The sequence below is a fragment of the Pipistrellus kuhlii genome, unplaced genomic scaffold, assembly GCF_014108245.1.
Source record: "Pipistrellus kuhlii isolate mPipKuh1 unplaced genomic scaffold, mPipKuh1.p scaffold_m20_p_12, whole genome shotgun sequence".
In the NCBI taxonomy this organism is placed as follows: Eukaryota; Metazoa; Chordata; class Mammalia; order Chiroptera; family Vespertilionidae; genus Pipistrellus; species Pipistrellus kuhlii.
This window is the reverse complement of record NW_023425427.1, coordinates 40,473,544-40,484,220: the sequence shown is the minus strand read 5'-3', so window position 1 is coordinate 40,484,220 and position 10,677 is coordinate 40,473,544. Positions and strand designations below refer to the sequence as shown.

Genomic DNA, 10,677 nt, shown 5'->3' with positions numbered 1-10,677 from the left:
GAATAGTAATAATTTCTCTGATAAGGTAAATTTTCCAGGTTTGGGAAGCCAGGTGAGGGCAATTTAGTATTAAAATGGCTGTAAAAATAATTTTAATTATTCCTATCCATGAACACAGAAAAAGCATTTGATAAAATTAAGCAATCATTTAAAAGCCTAGGTGGACCTTGTGTGTGACATTGTCACAAGATGGTGGCCACAAGATGACCACATGCACAACAGAGGCCAGGCCCACGTGGTGAGACCTCAGGGTCCCATGGCTCCACAAGTCACAGAGGAGGTTGGTCCTGGTCTCTCTGCTGCCTTGTGTGGAGGAGGCAGGTCACAGTAGGGGAAGACAGTTGGGGTGATCAGGCTGCAGGGGAGGGCAGTTGGGGGCAAGCAGGCCATCAGGGGAGCACTTAGGCATCAACCAGGCTGGCAGGGGAACAGTTAGGGATAGATCAGGCTGGCAGGCAGAAGTGGTTAAGGGCAGTCAGGCAGGCAGGCAGGTGAGAAGTTAGAAGCCAGTGGTCCCAGATTGTGAGAGGGATATCTGACTGTCCATTTATGCCCGACCCTATAAGGGGTCCCAGATTGGAAGGTTATAGGCTGGTCTGAGGGATACCCCCCTTCTGGTGCACAAATTTCATGCACTGAGCCAGTAGTTTATTATAAAAACTCTCAGCAAAGTGGGAATAGAAGGAACACATCTCAATGTAATAAAGGCCAAATATAACAAACCCATACATAGCCAACATTATACTCAATGAGCAAAAACTATTGTACAAGCATTTCCCTTCAGATTGGGAAAGGACAGCTATATCTGCTTTTACCACTCTTATTTGATATAGTACTGGAAGTCGTAGCTCAGCAATAAGACAAGAAATAAAATGCATCCAAATTGGAAAGAAAAAAGGAAAACTGCCATTATTTGAAAATGACATTATACTGTATATAGAATGCCCAAAAGAAGATTCTACCAAAAAGCTATTAGAACTGATATATAAATTGAGTAATACTGAATCAAAACAAATATCCAGAAATTGGTTGAATTTTTATAAACTAATAATGAACTAATATTAGAAAAGGAAACTAAACAAAAAAATCTCATTTACAATTGCTTCAAAAAAAAATAGGAATAAATTTAACTGAGGATGTAAAAGATTTGTACTCGAAAAATTATAAGACATCAAAGAAAGAAATTGAAGACAATACAAATAATGGAATGTTCATATAATTCAAAGCAATCTCTATATTCAACACAAATCTTAACAAGATACCAGCCGAAGCCAGTTTGGCTCAGTGGTAGAGCGTCCGTCTGCGGACTGAAAGGTCCCGGGTTTGATTCTGGTCAAGGGCATATACATTGGTTGCGGGCACATCCCTGGAAGGGGGTGTGCAAGAGGCAGCTGGTCGATGTTTCTCTCTCATTGACGTTTCTGGCTCTCTCTCTCCCTTCCTCTCTGTAAAAAATCAATAAAATATATATTAAAACAAACAAACAAACAAACAAACAAAAACAAACAAACAAACAAAAAAACAGCAAGATACCAATGGTGTATTTTAGAAAACTAGAACAAATAATCAAAAAAAATTATATGGAACCACAAAAGACCGCAAATATCAAAACATCCTGAAAAATAAAAAAAAAGTTGGAGAAATCATGCTATCTGGTATCAAACTATACTGCAAGGCAATAGTAATCAAAACAGCATGGCAATGGCATAAAAAAAACAACAACATATAGGTCAATGGATCAGAATACACAGCCCAGAAATAAACCCACATCTTATGATCAGTTAATATTTGACAAATGAGGCAATAACATACAAAGGGATAAAGATTGTCTATTCAATAAATGATATTGGATAAATACATGTAATTATAATGAAACTAGGCCACTCACCATACACAAGAGTAGACTCAATATGGATTAAAGGCTTAAATGTTATCCTCAAAATCTTAAAAATCAAAGAAGAAAACAGAGAATAAAATATCAGACATTTCTTGTAGCATGATAGCTAAGACTTAGAACCATCCTAAGTGTCCATCAGCAGATGAATGGTTTAAAAAACTCTGATACATCTACACAGTGGAATACTATGCTGCTGTAAAAAAAGTAAGGAACTCCTATCATTTGTAATAGCATGTATGGAGCTAGAGAGCAGTATGCTAAGTGAAATAAGTCAGTCAAAGAAAGATAAATATCACATGATCTCACCCATTTGTGGATTATAATGAACAACATAAAATGATGAACAAAAATAGATCTGGAGGCAAAGAAACATCAATCAGACCACTAAACCTCAGAGGGAAGACAGGGGAGGGTGGGGGTAAAGGGGAGAGATCAACCAAAGGACTTGTATGCATGCATATAAGCATAACCAATGGACACAGACACTGTGGGGTGAGGGCATGAGTGGAGGGATGGGGGGGACAATAGGGGGAGAAGGACACATTTGTAATACCTTAATCAAGGAACACACACACACACACACACACACACACACACACACACACACGAGAGGGAAAAAAAAGGCGAAAGGCTAATCCTAGGTAATAAGCTAGTACTATAACATATGAAATTTTTTTAAAAATGAAGAGAACAAACTAAATGGAAGAAGATATTCAATGATTCCTTTGATAAAATTTATAAAGAACTGACATTACTCAACACCAAGAAAACAAATAATAACATTTTTTTAAAAACAGGCCAAAGATACCTGAAAAGATACTTCTCCAATGAGGACATACAGATGGCCAGTAGATATATGAGCAGATGCTCAATGTTACTAATCATCAGAAAAATGGAAATTGAAACAATGAGATATCACCTCAATGCCTTTTGGAATAGCTATCATCAATAAGTCAACAAATTAATGTCAAAGAGGATGTGGGGAAAAAAGGAACTCTCATATACTGTTGATAGGAATGCAAATTGGTGCAGCCACTGTGAAAAGCAGTATGGAGTTACCTCAGAAAATTAAAAATGGAACTGTTTTATGACCCAATGATTCCACTTCTTGAAATTTATCCATAAAAACCTAAAATACTAATTCAAAAGAATATATGCACCCCTATGTTCACTGCAGCATTATTTAGAATAGCCAAGATCTGGAAGCAGCCCAAGTGTCCCATCAGTAAATGAGTGGGTAAAAAAGCTGTGGAACGTTTATACAATGGAATACTAGTTGGCCATAAAAAAGAAGGAAATCTGTGCTGCTTTGGCAGCACATATACTAAAATTGGAATGATACAGAGAAGATTAGCATGGCTCCTGTGCAAGGATGACACGCAAATTCGTGAAGTGTTCCACATTAAAAAAAAAAAAAAAAAAAAAAAAAAGGGAAATCTTTCCCTTTATGACTACATGATGGAACTGCAGTGTATTATGATAAGAGAAATAAGATAAAGACAATTATTATACATTTCACTTATATGTGGAATCTAATGAACAAAACAACAAGCAAAATATAAACAGATTTATAGGTAAGAGAACAGGTTGACAGCTATCAGAGAGGAGGGTGTTTGGAGGATGGATGAGAAAAGTAAAGGAATTAAGAAAAACAAAATTGTGGAAACAGACAACTGTATGGTGATTACCAGAGTGAAAGGAGTATTGCTGGAGGTAAAGATTGGTAAATGTGGGTGGGGGGGAGGGGGGAGAAGAAAGGCGGATAACAGTGATAAGAGAATTGACTTTGGGTGGTGAATACACAATAAAACATACAGATGATGTATTATATAAGTTTTAAGTGTAAAATTCTACAATTCTATTAACTAATGTCACCCCAATAAATCCAATAAATAAAATTTAAAAAATAAATGATAATCTATTGCTTATAGGTTTGAAAGTTGTATTTTATTCTGATTGTGGTATGGATTGGCTTGGATTTGATAATGCAGTGAGTTTAACTTATAAGAATTAATTAAACATTTACTATGAACCATGAAATTGGATAAGACATTTTTTTGTGTGTGATTGCATGATGTTTTACTGCAAGAAGTCTATTTTAATGTATGGACAACAGGAAAGATTTTAAAGAAAGAGAAACCTGACTTGCATTACAAAAGCTGTATCTTATTTGCTATTTGTCACAGGACAAGTTACAGAATATATATCAGAATAAATAACTTCAAAGGTTAATCCATCTCATTCTATCCAAGTGTGTTTACTAGTCTTAAATAATTGACAATATTATTATCTTCCAGATAGCCTACACATGCACACACAAATACACGTATCATTTAAGCCTTTTCCAGTATGCAAGTATTGGTGGCTATATTTAATAAAATGAGGCACTATTGCTTGAGAAAGTTGTATAAAACTATAAAATTAGATGCAGACCATCAGCCATTTAATAAAACTAGCACATAAATTTTGTGAGATCATGAAAAATACCTATTTTTATACATTTAAAATTTTAATAAAAAGACAGTGAATTTTTTCTAATCACCTCATTTTACTTGGCCCAAATAAAAGCATCTTTCATTTCACCCCTTTTTTATGTAACTTTATTTCTAATAAAAGGAAATGTGAGAATTCTGAGATGAGATATAGACTAATTTATCCTTAAAATACCTATTTGTATTTAGAATAATAATTATACTAAGTTTGGCTTAAAACATCTGCCTACCTTATGTTTTCTATTATCTCTAACCCAGGTACTAAAAACAAATGTATAATATATCATCTTTCTTTTAGTTAGAAAATTAGCAAATCTTTTAATTGCTACATAAAGAACATCATAAAAACCAGCCATCTAATGCTGGCCCATTTCCTATGATATTACCAACTAGTGTTAAAATGCTTATGGTTGAATTACCACAAACATAGGTTGAATTACCACAAACATAGGATAAATTAATCTCCAAGTTTAGATTATTTTTAATGAAAAGAAACAAAAACTAAAAACCCAAAGAAACATTATTGGTTATTGGATAGAATTTGGAGGTACCTTATCTGAAGAATTTTATTTTTTTCTTCATGGGATTGATGCTTATTGTGTAACCTTTAGTTTTCAAGATTAATTTAAAATTATATTGTTGCCTTGTCATAAAATGATGTTTCTTGTCATGCACACATGCCCAGTGCCTCCCAATTTTTAAAACTGTCTTCTTTTCTAAAATGTTTCCCATTCCCTCATATTTGGGAAGTTTAAGTTGTTTTTGTCCATTTGGATGATACAATAATACAATAAATTGTGGGGCTTGGTGGGAATTTCAAGTTATCTTTTGACTTAAACTTTGACAAAAACAAAAATTGGAAAAAAATTAATATTTGAAGGCACTAGAGAGTAAATAAAGCAGGCAGAAACTGAAGGATACATGATTCTTGAAAGAATAATAACTTTGCTTGGAGGCATGATTCAGTCACTTCATAGGAACATAGAATGTAAGTCAAATAGAAAACACAGACCCACTGAAATGATTCAAAAGAGCAGAGAGTTTATGTAAATTGAGAAGAGATTTTGAAGGCTGAGAAACCTTGTCAGTGCCTAAATATCTACAATAATAAAAGAGAAAAATGCTTATTGACCATACCTTTGCCACACCCACAGCCAATGAGCGTGAATATGCAGATTAACCCCCCAAAAAGATGGCGGTTAATTTGCACACCTGGAGGGAAGGAGGGGTGAAGACTGAAGACAGCATAGAAGGAAGAGGGAGGGAAAGTGGAAAGGTGGTGGCTGCGGGGTGGAAATCCCAGGTGGCAGTGGCCGCAGGCAGCGGAAAAGTGCTAGGCGTCAGTGGAAAGGAAGGCACAGGTCAGCGCTGGCAGGAGGGAAAGCGCAGGGTGGGGGGCAGTGACTGCAGGAGGGAAAGTGCGAAGGGTGGGGATGTGGTGGCAGCGGGAGGAAAAGCCTGGGTGGCAGAGGTGGCAGAAAAAGCAAGCGCAGCGAGGTGGGAGGCGCCTGGGAGAGGTGGCGGTGGTGGGAGGGAAGCCCACCGGAAGCCCTGTTCTTGCAGGAATATTCCTGCAACGGGTCTCTAGTATGCATACAAGTCATTAGCTATATCTGAAAACCCCCAAATTCCTCAATATGTTCAGAGGAGACTCTGACCGCCTGGACATCCTTCTGGACATCCTTCCAGATGACCTTCTGTATGGGAAGCCCAGGTCCCGGGTGCCAGAGGGAAGCTAGTGCTGGCAGCTGGGGAAGGAACGCCTCCTTTAGTATGAATTTTGTGCATCGGGACTCTAGTGTTAATATATGAAGTATGCACTATATGTCTTGAGCAACTATTTATAGAAAGTAATGCATATATACATATAAATAAATACATATTAATGTTTTGTATGATAAAATAGAATTGTTCCAGTGTTCATAATATTAATATGCTGGCACTTTATTACATTATAGATAGCAAGTTTTTAAAACAGTCTCATAATTAACTAGGAAGTGTGTGTGTGTGTGTGGGGGGGGGGTAAAACATCCTCCTTTCACAGGAGCAAAAATAAAACTAATGGCTGGATTTTCAACCAGAAAAAAATGGAATGATATTTCAAGTGATACATTTAAAAAAATGCAAATAATGATGTACAAAACATTTTTCTTTCTAATTTATTAGGAAGATATTTAAGTATAAATTCAATGTACTTGATATAAGTTTGCTGAATATCCAAAAACTCACAAAGACAAATTGATAAAAAGGGGATAGCTCTAATATTTCAGACATTCAAAAGTTAAGATATGAAATCTCCAGGGGCCATAATTTGACAACTTTAATTTTTAAAACACCTGAAAAATAAAACATATCAGAAATAAAGAAATAAAATAGTTGAGTAGTCCTGAATTGGCTGAAGTAATTGTATATGTAATTAAAAAATATTTTCCCCATGAAAAATGCAGACCCAGATAGCTTAAATAATTCTGCCAATACAGTAAGGAAGAAATCATGACAACTTTGCACAAACTGTTCTAGAAAGAGAAATATATGGATCACCTGTGGATTCTGGGGTATGTTTTTATGTAAATAATTTTAGGGCAAAAGTTCCGGAATAAACTTTATGTTAGTTTAATCACTTATGTTTCATCACTGTATCAATTGATGAAAGGTATATTCTATCTTATTTTTTGGATCCTAATTATATTATTCAATATATTTCTCCCCCTTCCCAACTATTGATATATGTCTTTATGTATATAATGAGGTGTGTATTTCTTTGTGTATGGAATTTATTTTATAAACTTGAAAAAGGCTGGACTGGAGACAAAATTCCTAGTAGATTAACTGCAAAATGTTGATCCTAATTTATTAGTATCCTTTAATCATATTCATTCAACTGATTAAGATCATGCAACTGTTCTTAAAAAGACTCATTTTTATTCTACTTTACTCAAAATTGTGATGAGAGACAAAGTAAGTCTACTGAATTTACATCACTTTCTAATCCTTGCAAATAATATGTAGTTAGTTCAATGTGACTTCTATTGGAAAACTTGTGCTAAGTTCCAAAGAACACTGTTCCATGTTGTGGTTATTAAAGCTTATCTCTTTAATAATAAATCTTCATTCCCCATGAGGGTTAATGTTTTGTCCTTTTTTACTAGTTCATCTACACTTATCTTTCCCTAGATGCTGCTGCTGAGGATGATGATGCTGGTAGTAATTTCTTTATTTAAATGCATAAAGTATTGCTTTCTTAGCAAAGGAGGTCTTTTATCAGCCTATTGATTCTCACTTCTAGTTAAGTCTTTATCAGACTTCATGACAAATCTAAACCTAATGTGGAGTTAGAGACCCTGTGGTGCATAAATCAACCAACTGAGCCACACTGGCCAGGGCAATAAATGAAGCTCTTCATGGGTAATTAAATCTGTTTTAATTAGGCAGTATAGTTTATCATTGACAATTTATTTCTCTATCTAGTAAATATTCACTAGATTTGTGTTCTTAAATCAGTATTTTCATGTATAAATGACTACCCTAGGCTTTGTGGGGATTTCATGAAATCATACTGCTAAATACATAACAAAAAACTATTAAAATTCAAATAAGCATTATTCATGTATTTTTTTAATACTCTGCAGGCCAAACATTTAAAAATATATATAAAAAACCTAACTGTAATCTCATAAATTAAAAATATAACCAGCCTACAATTTATCTACAAATAATATCTGGTAAAATAAACCTCCCAATTAAGCTATTTTTACTGTTATTCCTGTTAATTTAACAGGCTTCATGCCAGTATTTGGGGAAAATACATCTCAGGGAAATTAAGAGTTGCATAAATTCATATCTGTGCTGGAATATACTTTAGTTGTCATTTACCCACCTATTATAAGGTTTGATAGGTTAGGAGAAAAATTATAAATTAAAAATTATTGAAAAATAATTTTAAAAAACATTTAGTCAAAGCAAATGGTAATCTTCAAGCTACCATAATCTAATAGAAAACTCTTTATCAACGATGTTTATTAATTAGTCCTCAAAACACTATAAACTGGTTCATAAACATTAAGAGGTTGAAAATTTGGTTTGTAAGAATAGAAGACAATGGTTTTATTTTACATAGAATCTTTAGACAGCATGATTTCTCCATTAATATAAATTAATTTTTCTTGTGATCAATCTACTAGCATTATTTGATAAGGCTTGCTAAATAAATATAAATAAATGCCACTTTAAAATGCACATAATATGGCATTCATTCAATAAATATTACCCTTCATGCAATTCTGTTTGTGTATTATATAATCAAGAGGGACTTGGTCTATGCATCAGGAAACCTGTATTCTAGCCCAGGAATTTCCACTGACTAGCTGTGTAATAGGGAAAGGCCCATAACTTTTCCAGTTCTCTGCTTATGGACTTTTAAATTACAGTGATTTAACTAAATTGCCTTTACAATAACTTATATTTTAGTTTACCAGTATGCTTGAAGAATTGTTAGACAATTTGAATATCCGTATACAGAACACAATGTACTGTAATAGTTAAATACAAAGAGAACCAATTAGATATAAAGCATATTCATAATTTTTGTTGTTGTTAATCCTCACCTGAGGGAGGGAAGAGGAAGGGAAGAGAAGGAGAGTAGAAGAAGGGAGAAGAGAAGAAAGAGTGAAAGAGAGAAACATGAATGTGACACACAATTGTTTGCCTCCTGCATGCACTCTGACCTGGGTGGGGATTAAACCCTTGACCAGGAACCCATGACCCTTTGGTGTGCAGGCCCATGCTCTAGCCACTAACCAACACAAACCAGAGAGCATATTCATGAATTTTAACAGCATACCTGAAGAATCTGTTGTGCTTCAAATATACATATTTAGACTCTAAGAAATTCAGATTGTTACATATACATGAAAAATGATAAATGTAAGAAAAAGTACATGCATATAATATTTACTACTCATTGTTCACATTAAAATACACATTTTATTTAAATATATTGCATATATTGCATTTACTGCTTAAATATAAAAAAATTAAGAAAAAACTGGTAAATCGCATGAGCTCTTAAATTAATTTTGGTGGTTATATATACTTTAGGGTAAATGAAATAATTTATTTTACTTATGGAATTAGTTCTGGCTCATTACATCATTCTAAGTTTCCTTAGGAAACCAAAATAACAGAGAAGCTAGATCATTTAAGGACACAGATGCATAATATATTTTTTTCTACATGTATCCCAATTAATTTTGGAATCTGTGCTTCAGATATTTTTGAAAATATATTTTTATTTATTTATAGAGAAAGAAAGGGAAAGAGATGGAAACATCAGGAGAGAAAGAGCATCAATTGATTGACTCCTGCAAGCCCCCTATTGTGGATAGAGCCCACACCCCCGCCAAGTGGCCTGGATGGAAAATCGAACCAGTGACCTCTTGGTTCATGGGTGGACTCTCAACCACTGAGCAAAAACAGCTGGGCTGTGCTTCAAATATTGAAAGCAGATTTAAAATTCACTATTTTTATTTATAACCATATAGAATAATTTTGATTTTCTAGTTTGATAACAACTCCACATGTTTCCATACTTTGAAGAATTATAAACTAAAGTAAGTGGTTAATCGGTAAAAATGTTGCCTATACTGGCTCTCATATAGCATTTTCCTTCCCTTAGGACCAATCTGTCCAGCCTTAATACAGAAAAGGCTGGCAGGTTGAACTGGTTAGAATGACAGTATTTGAAACACATGCATTTCCTTTCCATCGCTCCTTTTCATCCTTATGTATACCATTTGCAGCTTTGCTGATTACTTTCTGAGTTACATCACTAATCTCTCTATGGATTTAGAACAAAGGTCCTAGAAGAATGATTTAGTTGTGTGTTCTCACAGAGCTACTTCAACGCTTGTAGTGAGATATCTGCAATGGTAACAGGGGCAGTGCTTAGTTGTACAGATAGGAAAGAATGGAATTCCCAAATATAGATGTGCAAGCATAGGATGCATTCAGTCTTTTGGCATGACATCCAATAATCAGTTTGACATTTATTGAGCACAACCTATTTCCTGCTATGAAATATAAGTAGAAAATAATGTGTGCAATCAGAAAAAAAGATGTAAAAATATACAGCATTTTCAGATGATGGCTAATAATATTAATCATTAACCTAATATAAAATGTACATAAAATTCTATGACATGTTCATTTAAAAATCAGTAAATTATTCAATGTATATTTTATCTCTCTATCTATTTCCAATGAATTTTGGAATCTATAATAATAAAAGTG

The 10,677-nt window shown here is 34.3% G+C and overlaps 1 non-coding gene across 1 annotated transcript; it reads left to right on the top strand.

Moving 5' to 3' along the window:
• The first annotated feature begins 3,198 nt into the window (after nucleotides 1-3,198).
• LOC118716814 lies at nucleotides 3,199-3,304 on the top strand. The gene has a single exon (XR_004987272.1). It is a non-coding gene; the product is annotated as a U6 spliceosomal RNA (small nuclear RNA).
• Nucleotides 3,305-10,677: the final 7,373 nt, after the last annotated feature.